The sequence below is a fragment of the Pyxicephalus adspersus genome, chromosome 9 (assembly GCF_032062135.1).
Source record: "Pyxicephalus adspersus chromosome 9, UCB_Pads_2.0, whole genome shotgun sequence".
Taxonomy (NCBI): Eukaryota; Metazoa; Chordata; class Amphibia; order Anura; family Pyxicephalidae; genus Pyxicephalus; species Pyxicephalus adspersus.
This window is the reverse complement of record NC_092866.1, coordinates 64733058-64738896: the sequence shown is the minus strand read 5'-3', so window position 1 is coordinate 64738896 and position 5839 is coordinate 64733058. Positions and strand designations below refer to the sequence as shown.

Genomic DNA, 5839 nt, shown 5'->3' with positions numbered 1-5839 from the left:
GGCAGCAGGGAATTCAAACTAACTATGTCCCGCCCCGCGGCGAGGCAGCCGAGTGCCACGCCCTCGGGGGGTACAAGAGGGAAGCATGGTAGCACGGCCACCTCTTCCCACAGCACCCCTAGGAAGTTCACTACTTTGCACATGCAAAGGAGTGCTGAGAGCAGGAGTTTCAGTAACCACATCCGAAGGGATGCAAGGGATGCCGCCTTGCTGAACAGTAGTTTAGCCAGGACGGATCCCTCCGCCTGCAGAGAGAGACATGCTGCGAGCAGAGCAGCAGCCTCGGCCATGCTGCCTGCTACAGCGGCGTCTCCCTCTGTGGCTGGGATCCCCAGGGACACCGCAGGCTCGCAGGACGGGTAAGTTTCTTACAGTGACATTTTATAGTAAATATTCAATACACTTCCTTATCCCCTCTTCTTTTAGGAGTAGTTGCCCTCCCTATAACCTGCCTATAATCCTAAAGGCTTTTCCAATCCACACTTTGTACAAAACTAATGTTTTAGGTTTAGATACATCTCACCTTTATCTGTTGGCTTTCACACATGAATGTTTCAACATGTCTTCATGTGTTTTAGATCAGTTATGGTACAGCAGACCCTTCCTTGATTGAAAAGTTTACTTTTAAATTTTTTTATCACACTGTCACTTCTGAATATGAGGATTATCTTTCCCTAGTACAATTAATAAGACATTTTGGATGGACGTGGGTTGGAATAATAGCATCTGCGGATGAAAGTGGAGAAAGAGAATCAAGGTTATTATTCAGTACTTTAACACGTCATCATATATGTGTGGCCTTTATAGCAATATCTTCCATTAGCATGGGAAACCCAACTTTTAAAAAAGAAATAGATAATATTTTAAAATTGTCCCCTAAAGTTGTTGTCCTCTGTGGATCATATCACGATGCAATATTTGACACTTGGGTAAGGAAATCATTTAGGGATGTTACAATGATCCTCCCTTCCAGGTGGGCTCCAAACATTGTTCTTATAGAAAAGTATCCGGATATCTTTAATTGCAGTTTATCATTGAACTATTGGTCTGAGGCCGATGAAAAGCTTAAGAGTTTTGTTGACCGTTTCTATCCAATTATTTTTCCAAAAGACAAGTTACTTGAAAATCTTTGGATGACAAAACATCTCTGCTTGTCAGGAAATAAAGAAAAAGATGATTTGTATGAAGATATTTATCAGATATCTCTCCACAATTGTACGGGTCTGGAACATTTACCAGATTACGGAGATTACTCATCTAACAGGACTACAGACCCGGTATATACTGCAGTAGAATTCATGGTCAGTGGTCTTCATTCTCTTTATTCTTTACTGAATGGTTCAGGAATTAATGGTCTCAGGAAAAATGAAAAACAATTTAAACACATGGTAAGTATTTTTTTAACAGGATGATAACCAGGAGTACAGAAAAAGCTTGAACGTTTAGAAAAACTAAACTTTTTTCATTCTAAAACATTTTTTTTTATCCTTGGCCCTAGAGAAGGGTAAGACATAACTGCTGGCATGCTGACATGACTGCTAGCATGTCTTACCAGGGTCGCTTAGCTATTAAAATTGAGTGACACACGATTTACTAAAGGGTTGCAGCTTAGGCACTCATGATAATATATTAAATGCTTAATGTGTTTGCCAGCACTGATCTCATCATAGATTCCCAAGAAAAGATTACATGCTAATTCAGTAAGCCTACATTCACCCAACTTTTAAGGTAAACATAAAGACATAAACTTATCAGCTTTGTATTTATGCACACATCAATAAATGTACTATTCAAATACAAGCAAAGGAAGAAGATGCATTTTACTTTTGCAGTTCCTGGGGACTGGGCATAAGGAAGCAGCACACAGAGCCAGTCATTTGTGCTGCAGTGATGGGTTCATGTTAAGAGCAAATAAGCCCATGTGTCCTCTGCTTCCCCTTTATTTTCTAATCACAAATTGGGGGTGGACAATATGTTCAAGTGTAAATGAACGGCAGAAGCAAAATATAGATATTTTATACTTCCAGACAAGGCTTTGCTTTACGGCCCGGCTAGGTAAATGTCAGGAGTTGATGGAGTTTTGGGGAAGAAAAAGTGCGTCTTATACGGCGAAAAATACGGTAAATGTTTATTTTATGTCTGCGAATTTAGCTGTTTGTACCTAATGTATATATGGCACTGGTAAATGGTGCTCTACCCCTATATCCATATTTAAAATGACCAAAAATGGGTAAGTGAAATAATATCTATGAAGAAGGGTTTTCAAAGAAGCACCTGTGTGTATAATATTGATTAAAATTCATCAACAACTTTTCTTCAATGAACTTCTTGAATAGGAAAATTGGATAAAAAAACAAAATCACAATATAGCCATATAAATATTAAGTTTTATGTGGCAGTCCAAGCTTTTTGTCACTTTTTGTAGGTCAGTAGTTCTGCTGTAAGTATTAAATAATCCATTGATTTATCACAGAATGTTGTGATGGCAGAGAAGACTGATTGCTGAGAATACTCAATGCGTTTCACAATAAATTAATAATGCTTCCTCAGGAGTAGACAAAGCACGATTGTAGTATGCATGGTTGACAAAATATATGAAGAAAGATTTGGCAAATATGATGAGCAGCGAGTGCCATGCTGGGATCTAGGTATATCAGCTTATTTATGAAGAAAAAAATTATGAATGGGCTATCAAAAACAATAAATCAGATTCTGTTGTCTGGGAAGTGTTGGATTCAGATTTGCCCCTTCTGGAAGTGCTATGACTAATAGTATAGCTTGTCATGATTGTCTTTTATATACATGTTTAATTTAATTGGTGACACACATTGTATGTTTCTCTTTGTAGTTAATCTGGCACCTAAATAAAATAACACATGAATATAATTTAACAAATTTACAGAAAAATAGAGGAATTATAAAAACATTTTTGGTAAAGAATCATATTGTTGTGAACAAGACTGTATTCACGACAGATGTTGGAGAGTTTTATAAAGCTTCTTTTCATAATATTTATCATGAAATCAATAATTTGCTTATCAACTGGAAAAATGCCAATAATCAGGTAATGGTGTATGAGTTCATGGGGTGCTATGGGGCGTTTGTAACATGAGAGGGGTTTAGAAAGAGATCCTATATATTACCCATAGCTGTGCCAACTGGGACAGATTCTACCCTGAACTATAGAAGAAGCCAATACTCAGGTAAGAGGGACCCTGAAGTGGGTAGAACCCTGACTGAGACACACAGGTCTAGAGTCTATCTAACATATACAATCTCAGATCTGCTTTAGAGAATAAAGCATATATATTGGAAAAATAAGTGAAGTAGCCTTATCACCTTTTCATGGTTTCAGTTCTGCATTTATAACCATGCCCTATCGTTTTTCTGCACATTTACCTACAATTTGTATTTTGTCAGATTCCAAGATCTCAGTGTTCAGAAAGCTGTTTACCAGGGTACAGGAAAGTTCCCAGCACTTCTTTATATCCTTGTTGTCACGGCTGTGCCCCATGTTCATATGGAGAGATGTCAAATATTACCGGTAATGGTTATCATATATAATTAACAAAATTATTAACAGAAAGGTTGTCGAAAGGCAATACAGTAGGGCAACCTCCACCAATAGATTTTTTATTGTAAAGGAATGAGAAAATAAGGAATAAACTAGAAACGAGTGTCTGTTACAAATAAGTAAATAAAATTCATCAAATAAAATCCTTGTTTTTGGTTTGTTGCTTCTTGCTAAATATACAAATTCAGATCCAGTTTACAATAATGGCTCCATAGAAAGTATACACGTGTAGGGGCTGGAGGGGTTAAGGTGGTTTTCCTTTTAAAAAAGGCTGAAATCTGACAAAGATTATAAGTAGAAATTGACAAATAAATATGCACAAACTATTTCCCATTTAATATTATGTATTGGAACATAATTTTGTTTTCCAGATAGTAAAAACTGCATGAAATGCTCAGATTATGAATGGCCAAATGAGAACAGAACTCGCTGTATTTCCAAACAAGTGGAATTCCTTTCTTTCACTGATGACAAGATCTCAGTAGTATTTATAGTTATCTCATCTTTATTTTTTGGCAAGACTCTTTCAGTATTGGTGATTTTTATTTTATACCAGGACACACCAGTTGTGAAAGCCAATAACAAGAGCCTCAGCTTTGTCCTCCTGGTCTCCATCATGTTGGGCTTCCTCTGTGTCTTCCTCTTCCTGGGTCGTCCTGTGGATGTAACCTGCTTGTTACGCCAAATCTCTTTCGGAATTCTCTTTACAATAGCCGTGTCTTCTGTATTGGCCAAGACTATTATGGTTTGCATTGCTTTCAAAGCCACCAAACCTAACAGTGTGTGGAGACAATGGATTGGAGTAAAACTTCCCATCTGTATAGTCTTAGCTTGTTCCTCTGTTCAGGTTATAATCTGTGTTAGTTGGTTGTCCATCTCTCCTCCCTTCCAGGAGTTGGACACACACTCATACCAGGAAAAGATCATTGTTCAGTGTAATGAAGGATCAGTTATTGGGTTCTACCTGTGCTGGGTTATATGGGGATCCTGGCTGCTGTCAGCTTTATTTTAGCTTTTTTAGCCAGGACATTACCGGACAGATTTAATGAAGCCAAATACATCACCTTCAGCATGCTGGTGTACTGCAGTGTCTGGATTGCCATGATCCCGGCCTATCTGAGCACCAAAGGGAAATACACAGTGGCTGTGGAGATATTCGCCATACTGATTTCCAATGGTGGCCTCTTATATTGTATATTTCTTCCAAAATGTTTTATTATTCTTTACAGGTCAAAGCTAAACAAAAAAATACATTTGTTTCATGACAGGAATCAATGAACATTTGGAAAACTATATTAAACTACAAGCTTGAATATAATCAGAAACACACGAGAACAGTTTTTTTATTATTTAAAAAAATATAATAATAATATCCATATAATGAATAATAAAATGTGTTAATGATGGCTGAATTATATATTTAACATTAAGGCCTATATAAGGCCAGGGCTTGTCTGCATTGTCCACTCCTGACAGAGATTTGCTAGCATTGCAACCTTTCTGTGCTGCTTGGCTTGCTTTCTTTGTCAAAGTAAAAAAAGTGCTTTAATTAGACTGTGTCACACTCACACTAATAGTCAGATAAATTGTTGGATTGTACTGTATTGGTGCAGTCCTGAAATCTACTGTACTCAGATAGGTAGAGTGTTTCACTGTGAGCTAGCAAGATAGATAGATAGATAGATACCACCCAGTAACCTGGCGGGAACACCTGGTCAAAGCACAGAGCTCTGTGTGACCACCTCCGCCCAAAAAGCAAGCTCAAACTGTTCGATCTTCCTCTCCTGCCTTTCCTCCTTCTGCCACTAAAGTTACCTGTGCTGCTACCAGCAATTTGAGTGGGGCATGTAGCTGAGCATTACCTTATGCAGGTTCCACTAGTGGTGAGCAGGAGCTCCAACGCAGATCGGCTGCTGTTTGTCTCATTGCTAGCAGTCAGGACCAGGCATCACTGCCATCCCCCACCTTCTACTGCATCGTCCAATCTTTCTGTGGTTAGCATTAGTATCATCCAACCTTCCATCCCCCAGATGCTGGAAAGAGTTAATATGGCCCAAATGACCTCAAAACAAAGCTAATTAATGTGGCAATTGCACAGCAGATTGCGTTAGAGCGCTTCCCTTACTGGCTGGTGGACTCCAATGTGTTCTGTTATGCATTCCTCAGCGCAAAGCCACAGTACATTCTGCCCAAGCGACAGTATTTTGCGGAAAAATGTGTTCCTGCTTTGCACGCGCAGAGCAAGGTGCACCTGACAACCGACAG

At 38.6% G+C, this 5839-nt stretch overlaps 1 pseudogene; it reads left to right on the top strand.

Moving 5' to 3' along the window:
• LOC140337774 (vomeronasal type-2 receptor 26-like) overlaps positions 1 to 4852 on the top strand; it is a 97731-nt pseudogene extending 92879 nt beyond the window's left edge.
• The last annotated feature ends 987 nt before the right edge of the window (positions 4853 to 5839 follow it).